Source organism: Sinocyclocheilus grahami, unplaced genomic scaffold, assembly GCF_001515645.1.
Source record: "Sinocyclocheilus grahami isolate Dianchi unplaced genomic scaffold, SAMN03320097.WGS_v1.1 scaffold1050.1, whole genome shotgun sequence".
NCBI lineage: Eukaryota > Metazoa > Chordata > Actinopteri > Cypriniformes > Cyprinidae > Sinocyclocheilus > Sinocyclocheilus grahami.
In genome coordinates, this window is record NW_015506229.1 from 32741 (window position 1) to 48509 (window position 15769).

Genomic DNA, 15769 nt, shown 5'->3' on the forward strand with positions numbered 1-15769 from the left:
CACTGTAAAATGTAACTGATGATCTTACTAATAAAAGTAAGTGATTATAACTTATTTTGAATAAGTTTGTTGACTTTACTAAGTTTAACAAAGTAATGACAACTTTTTAGCACTGAAAGTTATTAAACTAAATAGGTACAATTAAACTTTACTTACAATAATGAGTATTTTGAAATGAGTGGTTATGCACAGTTCCACAAATAGGTGGAGTCGATTTGCAGCAGAGCATCTGATGATGGGAGAAGCACATGGAGAGGTGAGTCATCTCGTGTTTGTCATATTTTTCAGTTGCTTAACATACAGTAATCGACCATGTAATAATCAGATTAAGTAAGGTAGAGTTACATAGCAACATTGGATGTTATATTTTTTTTGATCAAATTGTTGGATTGTGCTGGATTGTGTTCATCGAAATGAGCAGTCTAACATTTGCTAATCACTGCATCTTTGGCTGCATTTTTTTGATAAAGTTTTTGTTTTGAATGGCCTCATTCTTGAAAATTCACCTGAATGAATGTGTAAGTTGTTGATTCTGTTCTGATGTAAATTTTTTGGTTCATGAAAGTGTTTTCTAAATGTTAGGTTTTACACCTGCTTCCAAGCACATGTAAATTGTGCTTGAAACATACAAACGTTCTGTATTATTTTAAGCAAACTACATTTAGTTAAAACCATACAACTCTATATAAACTCAGGGATGGGTTATTTTTATATTATAAATGTACTCATTTGGATTCATCTGAAGGTAGTCATGTGAATCTAGGACAGCATGAGTGTGTTATTCAGACAGACAGATATGCCACGTACAGTACTGTTTTTTTTTTTTTTGCTCTTCTGTGGTAAAGACATTTTCACCTTGGCATAAGACATTTATAGACACAATTATTTTACAGAACAAGGTGTAATAAGAAACTGTGATGATTTCTTGGAATAGCTACTAATGAGCTGCATACCTTTACCTGCATAAGCCTACTGTAATGATGAACAAGAGAAAGTAAATAAAATATCTCACAAACAAACAAAACATGTCCTTCAGCAGCATATTCCAGTAAGGCAAACATCTCTAGCAACATTTATCCTGCATCAGCAAAATCATGTTTAAATTGACACAAATATGGAATAAATTATATTGTATATAATGTATGTACAGTAATTCATAGCAGGTTGCAGGAGCAAAGAGGAGTAGCTTAAAGTAGGATTTAGTTGCAGTTATGTTTATTAATCAAAATCAAACTCTTTGAAACACTGGAGTAAATACATGCAGCAAACTAATTTTGTATAGACAGGAACTGATGAGGAACAATGAAACTGTATGTGCAAAGAAACAAACAAGGAACCAAATAAGACATAGTTGCAAACAACAAACAATGACAACACTTGAGAACTTGCTGGGGCAACCAACAAACAAACAAGGGCATAATCAGAAACCAAGGATACTGGGACTAACTTGAACAGAAATAATTAACAGAGGTTTATATAACAAGAACATAATTACTGTATATCACATAGATATATAATAAACGTAAGGCTATTTGTTGTTAGGTCCAAATGTTTGCACTAATATGGTGAAACCTGTAAGATTTTACTAGTTTGATATATTTAATTGGCCATATCTTGTTGATAATTAAGGTTAAGTTTATACAACAACACTGTACTAAAACTGAAAGAAACCCTGTTTTCACCATTGAATAAAAAAATATAAAAAAAGGTAGTTGCAAGTTTTTATATCACAATTTTGACTTTTTTCTCTTGCGAGTTAAGTCAGAATTGTGAGATATGAACTCGCAATTCTGAGAACAAATCAGTCTTTTCCCCTCCTCAGAATTTGACTTTATAATTCGTAATTGCAAGTTTATATCTCACAACTCTAAGGAAAGAACAAACAAACAAAACAATCAGAATTGGGAGATACAAACTCACATTTGCGAGAAAAAGTCTGAATTTAAAGTTCGTACCATGCAATTCTGAGAAGAAGAAAAAAAATCTGAATTACAAGATGCAAACTCGAAATTTCAAGAAAGAAAAAAAAAGTCTGAATTGTGAGATACAAACTTGTAATTACCTTTTTTTTTTTTTTTTTCCCCCAGTGGCAGAAACGGGCTTCCGTAGAAAAGTGATTTCTTTGCATGTTTGACAAGTTTTACATTCAGACAACATTGTAAAAATGATCCCCATTCACACAAACCAGTGAAAAATACAAAAAAAATGATGCATCACTTTTGTAGTGTACATGGAGACTTTCATGGAGGTATCATTTACAAAAACTTGCACTTTGAAAACTGTTCAAAAGTTTGCATTTTCAAGCATTTTCAAAACACCATTGTCCTGTAAATAAATGGCCAAAACGCATAGTAAGTTTTCTGTTTTTAGCTAAAAAATCGGTGTTGTGTAAACATCCATGAATGTAATGTTTTGCACAGGTTTTTGTGAGGGCCATTGTTAGGGGTAGGAGACTGGTTAGGCCATAATCTAATATAAAAACAATGGAAGTCTATGAGATTCCCTCACTAAACAAACACGTGTGTGTATTACATTATGACAATAAGCCTCATTGTAGAGATACCTAGGGGGTTTTGACTGGAACTAGGTGGTGACATCCTGCCCAGGCATGTAATTTGAAAACTGTCTGAACTGTAAGAAACTCTTGAGTGTATTCAACTCTTCGGTTTGTGTGGATTTGCTGGACATAATGTTTATTTCAGATTTTTCGCGAGATCGCATTGAACAGATGCTGCTACACCTGGATAAGCTTGACCTGACAGATGCCCATAGGATTATAGGTATTAGCTTTCAGAGGGAGTGGGTGCGAAATGGAATGTCTGGTTGTAAAAACTGATGTCTCGTAAGTTATTATCAGCTGTAGGCGAGGATTAGTTTAAGCAGATGGATGCTACTTGTTAGTATGTGACACAGATACGGCGGGGATTTACATACTGCTTTGCTGTTCAAGCATCACATTTACAGACCGTGATTGGTTTTTCCTCAAGCTCTACCTGGAAAGTAATTAATTAAGCATTTGTCAGGTTTAGCAACATGTGAGGCAACAAAACAAAACAGAACAAAAAAAAAAACGTCTTGTTTTCGTACATCTCCCTCACAACTTTGCCGTCCTTCAAATGCTAGTGATTGAATTAGCTGTTTTGGCTTGCCTTCAGAAGCACGTTTGCTAACGTCAAACCTGCCTGCAAAAAAATCGAGCCGTTTTCTAAGTTGTTTACCCTAAGGGAACAACTACCTCATTGAGAGTCTAGTGCTCTTATTCTCCTAAATACGCAAACATTATTTGACTTAAGCCCAGCTAACGATGCAGATGTATGCCGTTAATTATTTTGCACACAATCGTAACTTTTGCAAAAGCTAGCTTCGATGCTACAGGGACGTTGCTGGAAATAGAAGACCGTGGGAGAAGGGTAAACATTACAAGATTAAATGCAAGATGCAGCATATTTTTTAGTGTTGTTTGTGTTGTTGCAGCAAAATCGGAATTAGTAGCAGCACGAGGTGATAATAGTAATAGCGTGAACTGTGTCTCGGTGGATGACTCCTCGGTTCTGGAGAAGCTGAGCGAGAGATTACCGGCTGTAATACACACCATGTCTAACGGTAGTAGATGGATTTGTGTCTCTTAATGCTGAGCGCATGGGATCATGTAATTTAAGCCTAGAACGCCACCTTTTATTCATCATTGCTTTGATTAGTAATGCAAAATGACTTTACAAGGACGATCTGGCATGTAGCACTAAATGCGCCCTTTTAGAGGATTACATTGGGTGAAATAGCAGACGCACACAAGCCTTCAACCTTACTGTGTAATTGTGTGTGATGTCCGTTTACGTTAATAATTAAGTTTGTATTTATTTATTTTAAAGTTTATTTGTATTTATTTATTTTAAGATTTAATTGTATCATGTAATTATTTATATTTTATTTTATTTTATTTTACTTTACTTTACTTTACTTTACTTTACTTTACTTTACTTTACTTTACTTTACTCAAGTCTACCATTGTTTAGCAACAAGTTGCAGTTCCGTCTGTTGCTAATAGCGATCTAAAAATATTCAGCAATGAAATGTTAAATTGAACCAGCATTTCTATTTCAAATAAATGCTGTTGTTTTGAACTATATTTTCATCAAAGAATTCAGAAAGAAAAAGTACCACAGTTTCCGCAAAAATTCTAAGCAGCACAACTCTTTTCAACCTTAATAATAAAAAAGTTTCTTGATCACCAAATCTGCAAAAAAATAAAATAAATAAAAATAAAAATAAATAAATAAACATAATCCAAATGATTGAAAAGTAGTGTATCACAGTTTCTACAAAAAAAAATATTAACTAGCAAAAAATTGTTTTCAACAGTAATAAATAAATAAATATTTCTTTAGTACCAAATCAATATATTCGAATGATTTTCTGAATGATCATGTGACACTGAAGATTGACGTTATGATGCTGAAAATTAAGCTTTACAATCACAGGAATGAATAGCATTTTTTAAAATATATTAAATCAGAAAACAATTATTTTAAGTGTAATAATATTTTACAAAATTACAAGTTTTGTACTGTATTTTCTATCAAATAAATGCAGCCATGGTGAGCATAAAATTTTTACTTCATATCAAGGCCTATATATTTTTTATTAAAGTGATTTACATTTGAATTACATTTTATGAGGTAACTATTTTAAGTGCATGCAGTATTTGCAATATATTCATAGCTGAGAGATTGGCAGAGAGATGGCTGCATGCCGTGCTTTACAAAGGCCTTTAGCTGCGTCTATAATCACAATATATGATGGCCTCTTGTACATCATGGATCATGATGTAAGCATGAGCAACCGTAGTATACATGTGCATGCGCTCCATCAGCTCTGTGTGAAATCCTCTTTCAAACTCCGTATGTCCCTGCGTGACTTCTCTTTGAGTGTGTGAGCAAGGCGCGTGTGTGTTCGTGTGCACCTTTACCTCAATTTAAGTCAGTTGTTTCAGTGCTGTTAGAGCTGAATTTCTCAGCTCACTGCTCATCCAGATGGCGCATATCTTTAGCCGGATTCCCGCCTGTCACCTCGCTGTGTCTAACCTCCCTCTTCATGTCTCGCGTGAATGCTTCCTGACGGAGCCTCCCAGGCGTTCTGAACTTCCCTTAATGTGGAAAACACAATTGCAGTGCCAAGCCAAGAGGCCGTTTAGCTTCTCAGAATATTCATGAGGACTAATAGTTGTATTTGTTTTATATGGTAATAGCAGAATAGTTCATCGGGGCACTTGAGCTGGTAAAAAGTTTGGAATAATTAAGATTTGTTAAGTACTCTCATATGCTTACCAAGGCAGAATTTATATGATCAAATATACAGTAAAACAGTAGTATTATAACATTTTATATATTATTATTATTTAAAAAATGTTTTCTATTGCAATATATTTTAAAATGTATTCTATTTCTGTGATAGTAGATCAGAATTGTCAGCATCATTACTCCAGTCTTCAGTGTCACATAATCCTTCAGAAATCATTCTAATATGCTGATTTTATGCTCAATTATTATTTTATTCAATCATTAATAAGGGATCTTATTTTTATCAATGATGATACATTGTTTTTTGCTGCTGTGATACATTTTTTTGATTAATAGTTCAAAAACAGTTTGATGAAAGTTCAGAAAAAACTGTATAAATGTCTTTAATGTCACGTTTGATAAATTGAATGCATCATTACTGAGTAGAACTATGATTGATTGATTGATTGATTGATTGATTGATTGATTGATTGATTGATTGATTGAAAATAAATCTTCAAAGTGTCATGGTTTCTACAAAAATATTAAGTTGCAAAATGTTTTTTCATCTGTAATAATTATTTAAAAAATGAATAAATAATAAACATTTCTCCAGTACCAAATCAGCATATTAGAATGACTGATTAGCTTTGCCATCATAGAAATTACATTTTACAATATATTAAAATATAAAACAGTTATTTACAATTTTTCATAAAAAAAAATAAATAAATAAAATGCAGCCTTGGTTAGCATAAGGCTTTTTGAATGCTTCACCTGTAATGTATTACTGTGAATTATGCAAATATTTGCATAGTGGATAAATATACATGCATAGCACTTAATATTTCGGAAACATTAAGATTTTATTTTGCAGTCCCTTTTATTTTCACTACGGCACAGACATAACACATTTCACCTTTACATTACTATTAAATAACTTAATTTTTTTCTCTGTTTCAGTAATAAGCCAAGGTTTGTGCAGCAGTAAACATCTGTTAATGAAGAAACAATTTTCATCAGTAGTAAAAACAGCTATTTCTTTTCATATTCTACTTCTGTGTTTTCCTGTGGTTACCTCATTTGCTTTGGAGGGCACGACGCTGTGCCAGACAGGATTCTGGAGGACTGTGCCTTTGATAAAGTGCCCATAATAACCGGATCAATTCATTAATTTCCATGGGCTGACTGGCTCATTGGGCAGATTATACCACCTCATCAACTGCTGCCCCACAGCGATGCACAGATGCTCTCTGATCTTACCTGACACCGTCTGAACCTGGTTTGATATGATAGTCAAAGCAAACTCAAAAAGACTCCATGGCGCAAAAAAAATAATAAAAAGGCCACCTCACCTCTGGAGGTTTGTGTTTTTTTGAATACTTTTCTCACAAAGCTGGATACTTTTCAGCGGTCTACATAATTTTCAACAGCATACTTACACTTGCAAAATAAATCATTGCATTATTCCCTGTAAAGCATATCTTTGTACTGAGTGATCACATGCTTGCTAGAATGAATTTGATTAAATAAATGACAACTTACATAAGACCATTTCTATGGCATTTTAACGTAGTATAAACTACTTAAAATAATGATTATAATAATAAATGAATGACTAAAAAGTAATTTTTATTTCATCTCTTTTTTTTAATATGAATGATATTTCATCTTATTTTAAGTTCTTTCTTCATTTACTGTACATTTATTTTACGTTTATGTATTCAGCAGATGATTTTATTCAAAGAAACTTACAATAAGGAACCTTACAACTACACTTATACGTACCTTGATTATTATTCAGACAAACACTTTTTTCCCCCCATTTATTACATTTATACTTGCTATTTTTAAAAATGTCTTCATTTGTAATGTTAAAATTGAAAAATACTCTTAAAGTTTTATTGATTGATTGATTGAAGTTCCTAATGCAAATAATATCTGGTAATATTATTTAATGAACCTGGGCCAACATAAAATAAAAATAAACTATTCTATTTTTAATACCCAGTGTTGACAAAGATTAATAATATTAATTACTGTAACAAATGCAATGCTTATTTTTAGTTCATGTTAGATAATGCATAAACTAGCATTAACTTATGTGACCTTATTATTTATTATGTATAACAATAATACTATTAATTATTATTATTATGATTATTATTGTTATTGATTTTGAGAGCACTTGGTTACCATTTCAGAGCATGCTTGAGATGAAATATAAGAGTTGAATTTAGCAATAACAAGACAAAAGAGTTGTCATCGCCATCAAAGAATGCTGTTAAATGCAATGCATAATTTGACATGGAAATGACATTTGTTAGAATTATAAATATATAAGCTGTCAGACACTGCAAACTTCAACTTTATTTAACTTCAAGTTTACTTTCAAAGTCCACAGGGAAGAACTGAACTGTCTAGTTGAAGAAACAGCCTTATTAATGAATGCAGCCATACCTCTGAAAGCTTGCAAACAGTTTAGGCAAACTTGAGTGAAGGTTTAGAGAAGTGTACGGTTAGGGGCCCCAATAACCCCAAACAACACTGATGCATGATTTGCATATATTTCACCATGTTACCTTCTGCCTATGTCTCAGGCTCGTGATCGCTGAGCGTGCTTATAGCTCGACAGGGAAATGAAGAAAGAAAGAAAGGATTAGTGCAGCTATTGCCTTCGCAAGTGATCTCCACAGGACGCCAGATGATTTAGAGTGCTATATAGAAGTGCATCAGGAATTTATAGCTAACGCAATTAGCCGGTATAAAAGTGAATTATGAAAATGGCCAGACGCAGGAACAATAGCACTTGGTTGCTCATTTCCATAATTCCATAACCTACTCATTCTGACTCATTCTCCTTCTTCTCTATAGGGCAGGTCAACACTTCATTGGGAAAGCAGAAAATTCTCTGACAGTATTTAAGAGGTGTTTATATGCATGTGAACAATCGTCTGATCATTTAAGATTAATAGATTATTCAAATGGTTTGTCTGAGCCTCTATTAGAGTTTTGGTACTTGGACTTAGGTGGACTTGTACGAACACTTTGGAATCAGATATTTTTCTGAGTACAGACGAATGCATGTGATGTGTAACCCATCTTTCATTGATCATATTTTATATACAAATTTAGTAGAAACTTAGGAGGAATTAATTTAGATTAATTAGCAGAGAAAAAGAAAATGTATATGTAAATTAAAAATTAGGGATGCACGATATATCGGCCACCATGTCGGTATCGGCCGATAAATGCTCATTTTTTCTGTTATCGGTATCGGCCTGATAAGAAAATTTGGCCGATATCTTAAAAAATCCATTCAAATTGGATTGAAAAGTATAATAAGGAAAAGTAAAATATATATATAAAAAGTCACTATTTTATGGTAAAGTTTTTTTGTAAATAGTGTAATGACTAAATTCAGTAAACTCTGAAATTCAAAACTGTTTTTATATCAATTGAATCTTTGTAATCTATGGATAACCATCTGTATTTGCTCTCCCAAAATAAATGGCTGTGCATAAAAACTCTCTAAATTACCTGCATCTTTGAATTTAGCCCAGCTAGTTATTGTTTTTGGATTTAGTCAAACTGAGTCCCTTGAAAATCACACATGAGCAAGCTAAATGAGTCCTCCTGCTGCTAATTTCAGTCATAAATTGGGCTAATCTTGCCATCTGCCTTGCTAGCATAAACATTTTGTGCTTGACAGATCATTTAAAAACTGTAGAGGTCTCTAAGATTCTGAACGCCTAGCTTCTGGAAACCAAGCTGTTGGTGTTGAAATTCAGTGAACTGTCCTGGCATCATCACATTTATTTATTCTTAACATGTTAATATTCATTAACACATTTGACCAGCCGTACATTTGTCTGATACCACTTATTTATTTAGTTATTAATTGCTTTACTGGGCTGTCAGCTCACAGAAAATCAAAAACTCATAAGGTACTGCCACCTAGAGGTATTCAATTTTTCTTAAACTTTTACTTGCAATTAGTTATTATTTATAAATAGTAAATGTTATATGGAAAAATCTAGCTGAAAAGAAAATAACTTTCACATGAATGGAAATAACACTGTCAGGAACCTGATCTAAAATAAAAAAGATCTGAACAAAACATTTTGAGTGGAATTTTGCCTACTGACTGATTTAAACATCTCTCTGATTGGCTGTTGCATTCGTGCGCTCTAAACTGTGATTGGCTAATGTTGTAAATAGAAACCTTTGAAGGTGTGGCAATAGATCTAAAATGTAATATGCATTTATAACAATATGCTTTGTATTATATTATGCGGGCATTAAACTACAACAGAAAGAAAGATGTCAAATTAATTTAAAAATGAAACTGTTAACACTGCTGTGTTTGTTTCTAATGTAATGGCTAAAGTAAGCAAAATTTGACATCTTCTCTTCTGACCAACTTAATCAATCATTCTATATGTTTTCGCCTTTTGTAAAGTTATCAAAATCTCAGTCAAAGGGGAACATAAAACAAATAAATAATATTTGTTGCATTTTACATTCATTGAAGTATTGAAGTTTACCCAACTATAACAGCTTGCACTAATGAGAACCCCGGAAATGTCAATTAAACATGCAGCAAAAATTGGAATATTGCACTGGGAAAATAGCTCCAATCAGTTATCTGGATACAATTGATGTGAACAAATGTAAACGCGCTCTGTTCTGATTGGTTGATTCCAAGTGTAAACAGGGCTTCCATTTGTGAATATGGAATTTATTTATTTTGTAAGTTAACTTGAGATAAGCCAGACCTAAACTCAGCGGTTTCATCAGTTATGTCGCTTATTTCTTTTACAAACTGCGGCCGTTTGTTTCACGTGTCTCTAAAGCACACCCAGATGAATTGCTTTCTTATTCCATGACATTAAATGGCGTTTCTTATTTCCCGTCTTTTTCTGGCACGTTTCATCCTCACCCTCCTCCTCCAGCAGTCCATGCCTGATACTCCCTCCTCTCTCCATCACAATTTAATGGAAATGATCCAAGTGTTCAGGGCGTTATGCAAATACGTGCTATAGATTTTCTTTTTCATTATAAGTACATTATTAAAATCAGCTCTCCTCTCCCTGTTCCCCTCACCTCCTATTAGAAGGCCCCAAAGTCTCCCTGTTGGCAGTCACCGACTGTCAGCAGTGGGTCCTTGCTGCAGCTAGTGATTTATTGATGTAAGTGGGAAGCTATGAAGCTGACTTTGTGACAGCTCCGAGCTTTTAAAATTGAGCATGTCATCCGGCTGATGAATGACTACAGGTTGAGCTCACCCAGCGGCACAATATGTCAACGTCCACGCTTATGAGGGACCCAGTGGTCCATAGGTGCTTACATCGACAAGGGATATATACGAGGCTCGCCAATCTGCCCTGTCCCCCGTATTTGGACAGATTGTGTTAAATGTGAAAGGCCTGGGACAATTTGAGATTTGATCTGATTAAGCACTGACTTGTTTTGAAAGGTCTAGAAATTTGACGGGAAACTAATACTCCTGTTTGATGAAGTTTGATGTTTTCCCAATGAGAAAAACAAAAAACAAAAAAAACAAGTCAAGTATTTTGCACATCAGTAGTATTTTACAGAGCAACGCTATCAAAATTACAGTTTCCACTGCCACTTGGATTTTTTTCAAATCATTAAGGCTAAATATATTTTAAAGTCATTAATTTATATAGTCTAGTATAAATGAGTAGTTCCTGACAGAGTGCCAATCTGTGCATTAATTAGTGACTATTTCTACAGGTTAAGCAACATGTTACATCAGTAGGTAGCAGCAAGTGACTCATTGAACCATTGATTCAATCGATTCGTTCAAAAACGCTGTTTGATTCAAGAATGAAACAACTATAAATGAGTCATTTGCTAAATTCCGAAACGCAGACTAGCATACTACTCTTACTGTTTAGTGAAAGTAGAGTGCTAGTATGCAGTTCTGAAATCAGCAACAGAATAATTTACGTACTGTTGAAAACACGAATCATTCAGGAAGGAACCACTCGGCCTATTGTTGCTAGATCTAACGTAACATTTTTGAGTGTGTTTTGAACATGTTTGAACTAGCATGAAACCTGCATCTGTGGTGTAATTGTTCTATCTATCTATCTATCTATCTATCTATCTATCTATCTATCTATCTATCTATCTATCTATCTATCTATCTATCTATCTATCTATCTATCTCCCTACCTACCTACCTACCTACCTACCTACCTACCTACCTACCTACCTACCTACCTACCTTTAATGCGGCGGGTTGTACATTAACAATTCTGAATAGTTCAAAATTAAGGCAAAAAAGCTGAACACTTTGTAGTTGTCAATCCTTAGTAGAACATGTGCATTAATGTGATGTACAATACAATTCATATAGCCTTCTTTTAAGTGTGACATAATTGTTCAAATATGTTTTGGGGTCACTATATATATTCACTTAAAGTCTTAATGAACTACTGTCTTTCAAGTGTCATCATACACAGACAGCTAAAAAAAAAAAAAATATATATATATATATATATGAAAGTAACTGTTAATCTAGCATTTTTCATTCAAAGAAATGTTCACAGGAACATTAGTTTCTGAATCTTTTTCTGAATTCTTTTTTACTCTGTCTCCATTAGCCATCAATAATCATAAATAATCTTAGTTGAAATAGGCCAGAGCTTGACTGGGTCGGTGCCTTCTCACTGTAGGACTAGAATAACAACATTCTATTCCCGGCAGGGGGCCGATCAACAGTGGCATCAATCAGTGTAATAGGAACGCGCCAGGCTTTGCCATTAATTGCGCGGCTGGGCATGCAGAAACACAATTAGAGCAGTGGAAATTAGGCCATGTGTTTAGCAACTTGTAGGGGTCATGCTGGCACTCATATGTCATGTAGCTGGCTGGTGGGATGTTTAGAGTCAGTACGGGGTCTTTCTGCACTTCTTTGACAGTATGTTCAATATGTTTAGCATTATGCTTCTGGTAATGTATGGGTCATAGGATCTGAGTATACATTATGTTCTCCTACTGCCCACTCACTTCGACTCATTCCACTAGAAGCATTTTTTTTTCCTTTTCGTTTTTGTACTATTTTTGTTGGCAGCATTTTTGCCTGTTTTATTAGGACAGAGAGAGATGGAGGGGACATGACATGATGGAATATAAGGGCAGAACAGGCTCGGGACATTATTTAAGCTGGAATTTGCATCAGGGTTGTGTTGTATGTCAGTTCCTCAATGTGAGCAATATTTGAAAGCATTTTTAATTTCTTTTTTTTATTATTATTATTATTTTTTATTTTAAATTTGTAGTTTTGAATTCTCATTTCTCATTTTTATTTGCAGTATTTCTTTCAGTATAAATTACCACTAATTATACAACATTTTCCAGAAATATTATCTGAGTATGCATTTTTCAGTCAAATTTGTGCTTCCTCACTTTTGGAAAGCATCAGCTGCCACTAGTATTTACTTATTTATAAATGTTTTGAATTGAACCTTTTATTTTTATTATTTATTTTCTTATATTTTAGTTTTAGTATGTTTGTATTTATTTGGTATGTGCTTTTAACATTTGTATTATTATTTTTCTATTATTGTTATTGATGACAATAATAATGTAAGTGCTTGGCAACATTTCTACTTTTCATTTAGGTTCGTTTTTTTCATCTAATATTTATATTATTTATATGCTTTTTTGTTTTTTTTGTTATTAATATTTTTAATTTTTATTTGCATATTTTATCATGTTTTTATTTTAATTCTAGTATTTCTTTATTTGGTATGTGCTTTTGTCATTTTAATAGGGTTTGTTTTATAATTATTGCTATTTATGATTCATTTATTTTTTAGTTTAGGTTTAATTCAGTTTTAGCTTTTCAAATTTTAATTTAATTGTTTTTCATCTAATATGTGTATTTTATTCCAGCTTAATTTCGATTAACACATTTCTTGAATCGTTTTAGTTATAATTAGCAATAATAACCCTGTTAACTGCTAGGCCTTATTACTGTATGTTGCACATATATAGAAGTGAAGAGTCACTTTAGGAATGATACAATCTAATTAAACTGAACTGACTTGTCTGCTCTAGGTATTTGGATTCTTATTGTACTTGAACCTCTTTGAACTCTGCGTATTTCTGGGTTAGATTCAGTGATTGGGGGCAATCTTCTCAGAAACAGTCTCTTCAGATCTCATCAAAAGCAGCAGTCCTGTTATTGAGCATCTGTGTGATGCCTCCTGTCAGTAAACAGCTTGTGATGCTAACTGTCTTTGTTCTGTCTTAATGTAATGTTCAGTGACTTGTCAAGATGTACAATGCAATCTTCAGATGTTTTTTGACTCTTGTCTGTTCATTTAAAGATTTGAACAACTACATCAATGTTTCTGTAGAAATGAAGGATGACTACTCCACAGCACACACTTTTGACACTTTTGTATTTTGTCTTTTTTTAATGCACAGACAATTAAAATGTATTACAGAAATATATAGCTTGCACAAAGATTCTTCGGACACCCTAGCTTTTTCATCTAATATTTATATTATTTATATGCTTTTTTGTTTTTTTTGTTATTAATATTTTTAATTTTTATTTGCATATTTTATCATGTTTTTATTTTAATTCTAGTATTTCTTTATTTGGTATGTGCTTTTGTCATTTTAATAGGGTTTGTTTTATAATTATTGCTATTTATGATTCATTTATTTTTTAGTTTAGGTTTAATTCAGTTTTAGCTTTTCAAATTTTCATTTAATTGTTTTTCATCTAATATGTGTATTTTATTCCAGCTTAATTTCGATTAACACATTTCTTGAATCGTTTTAGTTATAATTAGCAATAATAATCCTGTTAACTGCTAGGCCTTATTACTGTATGTTGCACATATATAGAAGTGAAGAGTCACTTTAGGAATGATACAATCTAATTAAACTGAACTGACTTGTCTGCTCTAGGTATTTGGATTCTTATTGTACTTGAACCTCTTTGAACTCTGCGTATTTCTGGGTTAGATTCAGTGATTGGGGGCAATCTTCTCAGAAACAGTCTTTTCAGATCTCATCAAAAGCAGCAGTCCTGTTATTGAGCATCTGTGTGATGCCTCCTGTCAGTAAACAGCTTGTGATGCTAACTGTCTTTGTTCTGTCTTAATGTAATGTTCAGTGACTTGTCAAGATGTACAATGCAATCTTCAGATGTTTTTTGACTCTTGTCTGTTCATTTAAAGATTTGAACAACTACATCAATGTTTCTGTAGAAATGAAGGATGACTACTCCATAGCACACACTTTTGACACTTTTGTATTTTGTCTTTTTTTAATGCACAGACAATTAAAATGTATTACAGAAATATATAGCTTGCACAAAGATTCTTCGGACACCCTAGCTATTTGAGATAGACTTCTGGGGTCAACTGGCCTTAGTTTGAGATCTGCCATCCTAACGGCTCTAGAAATCTCTGGAGATTTAAGGTATAGTCTGTTCTTTTCCATGGCTACTGACTAGAGCACATGGAGCAGAAACGTCTAAATGAATTCCCTCCGGACCTGAATGGACTCATCTCATCCATTAGGATTCCCTTGAGATCCACCTTGCAGCTTCAAGTCCAAATAATTCCATTTAGACACATTTTAATGTATGTTGTGTTTCACGCACTGCTTGCTCCAGGTAACTGCTCGAACGATCTGTGCTTTTAACCTCTGCCGGTTGTCTTCTCTTGTTTCTATCTGTTGTATGAGATTTTGAGCCATAATAATGTATAACAGAGATTTGGAAAGATAGTATTTTGATAAATATAATTTGTCTGATTTATTGTCTGAATGCATCTGAAAACGTACCATTGACTCTGATTGTGTGCTTCCAAAACAGATCCTTCATATACATTACAGTAGGATACAGCCTTGAATTATTATTATTGTTATTATTATTATTATTTTAAATATTTTGCCCAGTTTAAAATAACTGTTTATTTCTATTTTTTTTATATAATTTTTTTTTTAATACAATTTATTACTATGAAGCTGAATATTCAGCAGCCATTACTCCAGTCTTCAGTGTAACATGATCCTTCAGAAATCATATATTTTTAAAAAAAAATATTGAATATGCCTTTTAATGTTTTTGTGGATTCTGAGATAATTTTCAGAAAGTTCGAAGAACAGCATTTATTTGAAAAAGAAGTCCTTTGTCACTTTTGATCAATTCAGTATGTCCTTAGTGATTGACAATATTAATTTCTTTCAAAAACAAACAAACTAAACTTTTAATGAAAGTCTATTAATGATTTTGCCAAATATTTGGCACATATATTTATATAGTATATAAGTATATACTTACACACACACACACACACACATATATATATATATATATATATATATATATATACACATATATATATTATTTTAATATATATATATTTACTCTAATATAATTCTCTCTCATCTACTTTTTATTTTTTTAATTATTTTTTATTTTTTTTTTTTTTTTG

The 15769-nt window shown here is 32.8% G+C and overlaps 1 protein-coding gene across 1 annotated transcript in view; it reads left to right on the plus strand.

The window, feature by feature from the left end:
- LOC107566138 (VPS10 domain-containing receptor SorCS3-like) overlaps window positions 1-15769 on the plus strand; it is a 119339-nt gene that overhangs the window by 25544 nt on the left and 78026 nt on the right. The gene's annotated exons all lie outside the window — the stretch shown is intronic.